Here is a 9117-nt window from a genome sequence, read left to right on the forward strand (position 1 = left end):
GGCTTGCACATGGCCCTCAAGGCCTACTTGGTTCAGAGAGATTTAGTGGAGCAGGAGTTGTTCAACAAGCTCACCCACATGTACAACTCTCTAGCTGAGTGGTACACAGACTTGGTTAAGGAGAATTTGGCTAGGGAGTAAGTGGAGAAGAAGATAGCCTCCTTGGAGGCCGAGCTGAACGACTGTTTGGTGGAAAAATCCGAAGAAGACAATTGAGAATTAAATTTGTATTATTCTCTCTGACAGGCTCAGAAAAAGAATTAATTACAATTCTCTATTATTCTCTCTGACAGGCTCAGAAAAAGAATTAATTACAATTCTCTCGATACAACTTCTTTCTAACAGACTTAGAAAAGAAATTACAACAATTCTCTCGATACAACTTCTTTCTAACAGACTTAGAAAAGAAATTACAAATCTTCTCGATCGGTTTCCTGATTTATAAAAGAGAGAAAGATCGACGTAGATCCTTCCTTTTGTTTAAAACTAGGTTCTTCTTGGTGTCGATGGAATGCCTCCCTCGAATGCTTATATCGAGTTTGCTTTCCATTGACGATCCGAATGCTTCACCTCATGGAACATTATCTTCACCTCTTGACTCGACGTCTTGGACAAACTTACGTAGCAAGTTTGAATAGAACTCTTAATGAGTTTGATAACTCGGATCGAGTTATAACTCCGTAAAAGAGTTAATTTGATCTAGCCGTATTCGGTTTATAGTCAAGATTAAGCTCCAAGAATAGCTCCCCAAGTGATGCTCTCGGTTGTTGAAGAATGCTTCAAGATCTCAAAGGATAGATGCCGATCTCCTTAGTGTTTTTTTGATCTCCAGTTGTTCCCCAAAAAGAAAGTCATTCTCAATTAAGCTAAAATTTTAGCTATTTATAGAAGATTAAAGGGTGTAACCACCCCCCTTAATCCGTTCCTAAATAGGGTAGAAATCTCTCAAATCGTGAGGAGAAAATAGTTTATAGAATCGTTCAACTCGTGCTTAAATGAGTCAAACGCAGGTCCTACGTTGCTAGGTACGAATTCTGCGTTCGAACACAACATTGGGAAGTTGCATTTGCAGTATTGGGAAGCTGCATTTGCAGCATGTGGACACTACATTTGTAGTATCTGGACGCTACGTTTGTAGTGTCTGAAAGCTGCGTTAGCAGCTAGATTTGAAACTGCGTTTGCGGCTGGGTTTGAGCTGCGTTTGCGGCTAGGTTTGAGTTGCGTTTGTAGATAGATTACGCAGTGGTTGCATCATTTTGACTCTAGAACACAGAGGCGAGCCTTAGGCGAGCTTGGAGAGATTTAGGTGAAGTCTAATGCTCAGGCGAAGTCCAGTCTTGCAGACGGACTTCAAAACATAACTTGCTACGAAGAATATGTCATAACTTTCAAACTATAAGTCAGAATTGTACGAATTATATATAAAAATCAACTATCTCGACGAGATGGAGCCGACCAAACCCACCCAAAGTATTTTGTTTGCTTCCATCAGTTTTTCTAAATTCCTTATGGTTTGAGAGATATCTACGTTTTGATTTGAAGAGAATGTTAATTTGTACTCTCTTTTGCTAGAGCGTTACAAAGATCGTCATCTTGTAACCTTCATCTTGGGTCCTTAAAAATATGAGAGTCATCAGATTATAATTCCCGATGTTAATTGTGAAGGCTGTTGGATTAGAGTTTTCATTGGTTGTTATAAAGGTCATCAGATTATAACCTTCATCGGTCTACGTGAAAGTTTTAAATTGTAGCCTTTTGGAAGCAGTTAAATTATAACTTTCATCATCAGTGTTTGATGGGAATCAGCTATCTACAATAATTTTTAGACAGTCTACAATGACATTGAGGCCCGCTAGCCGGGAGGTGGATGCAAGGGAAAAGATCCTTAAGGGGATCCAATCCCATGGTGCCACACAAATACTAAACAAACGATATTAGGAATTATTTGTTAATCATTAAAACTAGATTAGATAGTAGGCTCATAAACATGATATCTAACAAGAAAAGGTCGGCCAGGGAGGAAGTGGAGAAGAAGATAGCCGCCTTAGAGGTCGAGCTGAACGACATCAACGCATGTTGATTCTGGGAGGTGGATACGAGGAAAATCTCCTTAATAGAATCCAATCCCATGGTGCCAAGCAAGTGGCTTCAATCGAGAATCTCCAAGGCGAGGTAGCTCAGCTGAAGGGTGAGGTCGACCGCCTCCAGCAAGGAATCTCTAAGCGGGACGGCCGACTGACTTCTCTAGAGGGGGAATTTGAGTCCGAGAGGCGCCTCAAGGAGGCGGCTGAGGAAGATGCTCTATCGAGTCATCTCTCAGTCGAACAATTGAAACGAGACCTCGAGGAGGAGTGATTGACTCATCAGGCATCTGCAAAAATTGTCAAGGACCTTGAGGATCAGCTTGCTCGCCTAGACTCGGAGCGTTATAGGGAGAAAGTGGTCGACGACTGGCGCCAGGGCCCCTTGGGCAAAACTGAGGTGGCCTTGGTTTGTAAGGCTAGTGTTGACTTCCTAGCCTCACTACTCCCTTCTGGCTCTTGTCCCGCGTCTGATCATCTTTACCCTCCTCGTGTCTCTTGCTCCCTTGGCCTCCTAAAGGAGATCGAAGTGAGCGGAGGGGGTTAGAACTGGCATTGGATGACGGTGATGGCGAGTCAGAGGATGCCCCTGGAGAGAACCCTGTTACTTCTTCTACTACTCCTATCCCCAAAGCCCTTGCCCAAGACCTCCCAATCCTAACTCCCGGATCTGGTCAAGAGATCTGAGGGCTTGTATCTTTTATTTTATTTTATAAATATCGACATACCTTTGTAAATATTAACATGGATATTGTAATGAACTTGTAATAAAGTTTGTAATAAACTTTGAAGTTTGGAATAAAGATTGACTTTGCTCTCATTCTGGAGTCGACCTTCATTTATTCCTTGTTTTTGCTTTGGTTGCTTGTAGTTTTATTCTGATTTTGCTAAGAGAACAAGTGCGAATTGTTGTTAGTCGGTCGTGTTGGGACGACCCGAGTGTTGAGGGGTCGAGACGACCGACTTAGTTTATGCCTTGTGTTGGCAAGATATCTGGGTTTTTTGTCGATGAAGACTGGCAAGTTAAAGTGCCAAAGTTTTTTTTTCCAAAGATGACCGAACGATTGAACTCCATGCCTTGGGTTTACTCATGATGATACCAAAGGCTTAGGATACGTGGCTTGGACTTAGTGAGGGTACCAAAGTCTTTTTGGTAAAGTGACAACCTGATGTTGGGTGCCTAGAACTTATGTAGATGTCTGGGTCTTTGGCAAAATGACAACCCTGAGGTTAGGTGCCCAGAACTTACGTAGACGCCTAGGTCTTTAGCAAATTGACAATCCTGAGGTTGAGTGCCTAAGATTTACGTAGATGCCGAGGTCTTTGACAAAAGGACAACCCTGAGGTTGTGTGCCCAGAATAAAACTGGGGCTTTGGCAAAAGGACAACCTTGAGGTTGGATGTTTAGGATAAAACTGGGGCTTTGGCAAAAGGACAACCCTAATATTGAGTGCCCAGGACTTACATAGATACCTAGGTCTTTTCGACAAAGTGACAATCCTGAGGTTGGGTGCCCAAGACTTACGTAGATACCTGGGTCTTTTGGCCCTATCATAATGGTCAAGTGGCAACTGTGGGAGTCGACCATATGGTGAATGTGCCTTGGGTTTACCCTAAGAAGGCACCTAGGACTTAATAATTCATGCATAGATTTGGCACTACAGGAATGCGAAACAGGATTCAAGTCAGTTTCAATAATGATTCCATTAATAGTGAATGAAATTTATAGAATTATTAAAAATATTTTCTCAAGTGCTCAACATTCTAGGGATATTATATGACTCTCCCATCTGGGGCCCTTAGCTAATAGATGCCTACGCGTAGCTATTCTAAGACTACGTACGGGCCTTCCCAGTTAGGAGCTAGCTTGCCTCTTTGGGTGTCTTTGTCGAAAGTGGCTTTACAGAGAATGAGGTCACCAGCATTGAATCTCCTTGGTCGAATCTTGCTATTGTAGTAGCGGACGATTCGTTGCTGATTGGTGACCTGGGTCCGAAGCACCTTCTCTCGGGTCTTGTCTAGGAGATCGAGCCTGACTCAAAGCCCTTCTGAGTTCATGTATTTGTCAAAGTGTCGTAGTCAGATGGTTGACATACCGACTTTGACTGGAGTGACTGCCTCAGCACCATAAGCTAGCTTGAATGGAGTCTCCCCGGTTGAGTTCTTGTAGGTCATGCAGTATGACCAGAGAATACTAGGCAACTCTTCAACCCAATTTCCTACTGTGGTGTCCACCTTCTTCTTTAACACTTGGAGGAAGTATTTGTTGGCAGCCTCTACAAGTCTGTTGGATTTCGGGTGGGCGACTGAGGAGAACTTGAGATGAATGTTGTATTTCTTGCAAAAGCTACGGAAGCCTTCACTATCAAACTGGGTGTCGTTGTTAGTCACAAAGAACATGGGCATGCCAAAATGGCAAATAATAGACTTTCATACAAAACTTGTGATGTTACTCTCACCAATTTTGGCTAGTGGTTCGGCTTCAATCCATTTGGTGAAGTAGTCAATCGCCACAATGAGAAACTTCCTCTGTCCTAAAGCTAGGGGGAGAGGACCAAGCAAATCCAGCCCCCATTGAGCAAATGGTACGAGACTCAAAATGAAAGTTAGCTCGGTGGTTGCTGCTCGTGGGATGGACGAGAAGAATTGGTATTTCTTACATCGAGAGACGAGTCGCTTTGACTCTGCCAATATGGTAGGCCAATAGTACCCTTAGAGGATGACTTTTTGCTCAAGGGTTTGGGCCCCAGGATGGTTTCCATGTGTGCCCTCATGAATCTCCCTGAGAACATAGCTGGCCTCTGGCGACCGAAGGCATCACAGATAGTGTCCTAGACCGCTGCTTAAGTATGACATCTAATAGAGTTGTCCATCAATCATGAGATAGTGGCGAGAGTTCCTTTGGAGATTCGTGGCTTCGGTAGGATCTTCAGGCAAGGTACCCTGTGTTAGATAGAGAACAATAGGATTCAACCGACAGGGCATAACATGCATCTCAATCTCCATGATGGTATCTGGTGACTTGGAGATGCTGGGTCACTCGAGGGTATCGGTGTAGATAGGCTCGGAGCTGATCCTTGAGCTTGTGGACCCGAGCTTGGAGACGGCATCCGCCTAGGCGTTGAGCACACGTGGGACTTGAGCTATCTTGAAATCCAAGAAACTAGTTAAAAGCTCCTTACTAGCTTTGAGATACAATGTCATCATTGGATCTTTAGCTACATATCATCCATTCACATGTTGGATGACCAACTACGAGTCGGCTAAGATGTAGAGGCGCTCTGCCTTCAGTGCTTGTGCCACTTGAAGGTCAGCGAGAAGAGCCTCATATTCAGCTTTATTGTTTGAGGCCGAGAAATCAAAAGAGATAGAGCGCTAGTGTGTCGATCCATCGGGGCTGCGCAAGACCACTCCCGCCCCACTGTTGGCTTCTCTGGAGGACCCATCCACCTTTAACAACCACTATGAGGTGAATTCAGATGAATCATGTTCTAGAGCACGACGGATTTGTAGAACAGATACTTGGACTGCTGGAGGTGCTGGAGGTCTTGGCTAAATGGATGGTGAAGGTGCGTCCGACATGTTGCTTAGCGAGGTCGACTCAATCAGGAAGTCGGCCAAGGCTTGAGTTTTCATTGTCGTCTTGGGTTCAAATTGTACATCATGCTAATTGAGTTTGACTGCCCGGGCAATTATCCTCCTAGAAGTTGTGGGGCTGCCTAGCACTTTCTTTAGAGGTAGACTCGTCCACACAATTATGACATGAGCCTGGAAGTAAGGGCGGAGTCTCCTCGCAATGGTGATGAGGGCGAAGGCAACCTTCTCTATGAGGAGGTAGTTGAGCTTGCCTGCCTTGAGGATTCAGCTCACATAGTATACGGGCATCTGAATATTCTCTTCTTCTCGAATAAGGACGGAGTTTGACGGCTTTGGAGGAGATGACCATGTACAAGTATAAAGTCTCTCCCCCTATGGGTTGGTTTAGCAGTGGTTTGGTACTCAAGTAGGCCTTGAGATCCTGAAATGTTGCACTGCATTCAGTCATGGAAATCATGCTCTCCTTCAAATTCTTGCTTCCCCTCAAAGTTTTGAAGAATGGGAGGCTCCTCTTGGCAGATTTGGAGAGGAATCGACCTAGTGCCACTATCTTCCTATTCAACTTCTGAATATCCTTCAGTATGCGTGGCTCAGGTAATAGCTCTATGGCAGCTATCTTCTCGGGGTTGATCTCTATGCCTCACTGGGTGATCATGAAGCTTAGGAATTTTCCTGATTGCATCCCAAAGGCACACTTGACAGGATTGAGCTTCATGTGGTAGTGCCAGAGAGTAGAGAAGATCTCGTCCAGATCTGATATGGTGGGATTGAGCCTTCTCTATGAGGGAGTAATTTAGCTCGCTCGCTTTTAGGATTCAACTCACATAGTAAACGGGCTTCTAAATGTTCTCCTCTACCTAAATAAGGATAGAGCTGACGTCTCCGGAGGAGACGACCATGTATATATACAGTGTCTCTCCCCTATAGGCTAGCTTAGCAGTGGTTTAGTACTCAAGTAAGCCTTAAGATCCTAAAAAACTGCATTGCATTCGGTCGTCCATGTCATGCTCTCCTTTTGGTTCTTTCTTCCCCTCAGAGTTTTGAAGAATGGGAGGCTCCTCTCGGCAGATTTGGAGAGGAAGCGACCCAATGTCATAATCTTTCCATTTATCTTCTGAATTTTCTTCAAGGTGCGCGGCTCAGGCAATCGTTCTATGGCAGCTATCTTCTCGGGATTGATCTCTATGCCTCTCTGGGTGATCATGAACTCTAAAAACTTTCCCGATTGTACCCCGAAGGCACACTTGGGGGATTGAGCTTTATTCGATAGCGCCAAAGAGTAAAGAAGATATCATCTAGGTCTGATATGTGGGCTGACGCTTGCTTTGATTTCACCAGCAAGTCATCCACATAAGCATCCAGATTGCGGCCGATCTAGTTCTTGAAGACCTTGTTGACAAGTATTTAATAAGTGACTCTAGTGTTCTTCAGTCCGAACGACATCATCTTGTAGTAGTATGTCCCTAGGTTGGTGATGAAGAAGGTGTTCTCCTGATCATGCTCTACTATGAAGACTTGTTTGTAGCCGGAGAAGGAGTCCATGAAGCTGAGCAACTCATGTCCGGCACTCTCATCGAGTAGCTTATCGATTTGAGACAGGGGATATCTATCATTGGGACAAGCTTTGTTGAGGTCGGTAAAGTCCACACACATCCTCCATTTGTTCAGCGCCTTCTTCACCAACACTGCATTAGCTAGCCATCCGAGTATTGGACTTCCCAGATGAAACTAGCTCTAAGAAGTTGTTCGACTTCATCGACTGCCGCCTTTTGACATTCTGGGCCGAGATGTCTCTTCTTTTATCGAACAGGCTTAGTGTGCCTGTCGACTGCCAGCTTGTGGCTTATCACTTCGGGGGGAACCCCCGACATATTTTTGGGTCCCCAGGAGAACACATCAGTCTTTGCCTAGAAGAACTCTGTTAATGCTCCTCGTAAGAGCTCGACTAGGCTGGACCCAATCTTGACCGTCTTCAATCCTTCTTGGTCGATTGGTATCTCCTGAAGCTCTTCCACCAGTGTCGTCCTCTGCCACTCTATTGCTTTCTCCAACTGGAGGCAGACTTGCTCAATAGGCAAGGTGTCTTACGTGCCCTTATCCTTGGTTGAGAGTAGTTAGCAGGACCTGGCTTCTCGTTGGTTGCTCCTGGCGACTCCGACTCCATTAGTAGTCAGGAACTTCATCATCTGTTGATAAGTTGAAGGAACAACCTACAGAAGATGAAGGGCGATTTGGCCCAAAATGACATTGTGGGCTGAGTTGAGGTTCATCAACAGGAACTGGAATTGGAAGGTGGTTTGTCTAGGGTACTCTCCAATGGTTAGGGGGAGAGTAATCATCCCTTCTGGCAAAAGAGAGTGGCCAGTGAATCCGATGAGGGGGCCTCTATAGGGGAGCAGATGAGATTTGTTGATGCCCATCTGGTTGAAGGCGTTGACATATAAGATGTCTACCGAGCTCCCTGTATCGACCATGATCCGCTTCACCTGGTAGCCATCGATCACTGCTGTTATGACGATAGGGTCGTCATGAGGTATCTTAATGCCTTACATGTCAGCATCTCCAAAAGATATGGGCTCCTCCGCCTTCATCCTCTTATCATCTTGGTCCACCCGCAATACCCTCTTAGCATATATTTTATGGGCGTTGTTGGACGACGCTCCAGTAGTGGGACCGCCACTGATCATGTTGATAACCCCCTTATGATAGGGCTTCGGGGGTGGCTATCTTGGCATGGTCTAGGACAAGGCGACCGTGACCGGGATCTCCTATTTGCCTTGGCTGGGGTAGCTTCCCTGTGGCCTCTCTGAGAGACGAGATTCTTTATGTACCCTCACTCGATCAAATCTTCAATGTCCCTCTTCAGGATACAGTAGTCATTGGTGAGGTGATCGTGATCCTTGTGATAGAGGAAAAATTGCCTAGTGTCCCGGTTCCTTAGATTCGATCTCATCTGAGGTGCAGGCTCCTTAAGGTGTCCCTCATTTTGAACTATGGCACGAGCATTAATGAGGGAGGTGTTGAAGACTATGAGAGCAGACTTCGGTATCGAGTCCCTCTGTCGGTCTCTCCTGTTAGATCGATTGAAGTGGGAGTTGACTCTCGAAGGGTCTATCGGCCACTCCTTCCTCATAGGGGGGCCTCTGGCCGGTTCTGGCGTCAGCGTCACCACCGGTACTACTGCTGGTGCGGGCGATGCAAGTGGTGGTGGTGCGGGCGCCGCTGAAGTCGTGGTTGTGAAAGTCTCTGCAGCCCTGGCTGACACCTTATGAGCTCGTGCATCCTCCATATCCATGTACCCGTGAGCTTTGGCCATCAGTTGCTCATAATTAAGGACATGCTTCTTGGCAAGCGAGTCGGTTAACTCGTTGCTTTGTAAGCCGGCTACGAGAGTAGACATAGCAACTGCACTCCCTAGGTCGTTGACCTCTAGCCTCTT

Source organism: Asparagus officinalis, chromosome 2, assembly GCF_001876935.1.
Source record: "Asparagus officinalis chromosome 2, Aspof.V1, whole genome shotgun sequence".
Lineage (NCBI taxonomy): Eukaryota > Viridiplantae > Streptophyta > Magnoliopsida > Asparagales > Asparagaceae > Asparagus > Asparagus officinalis.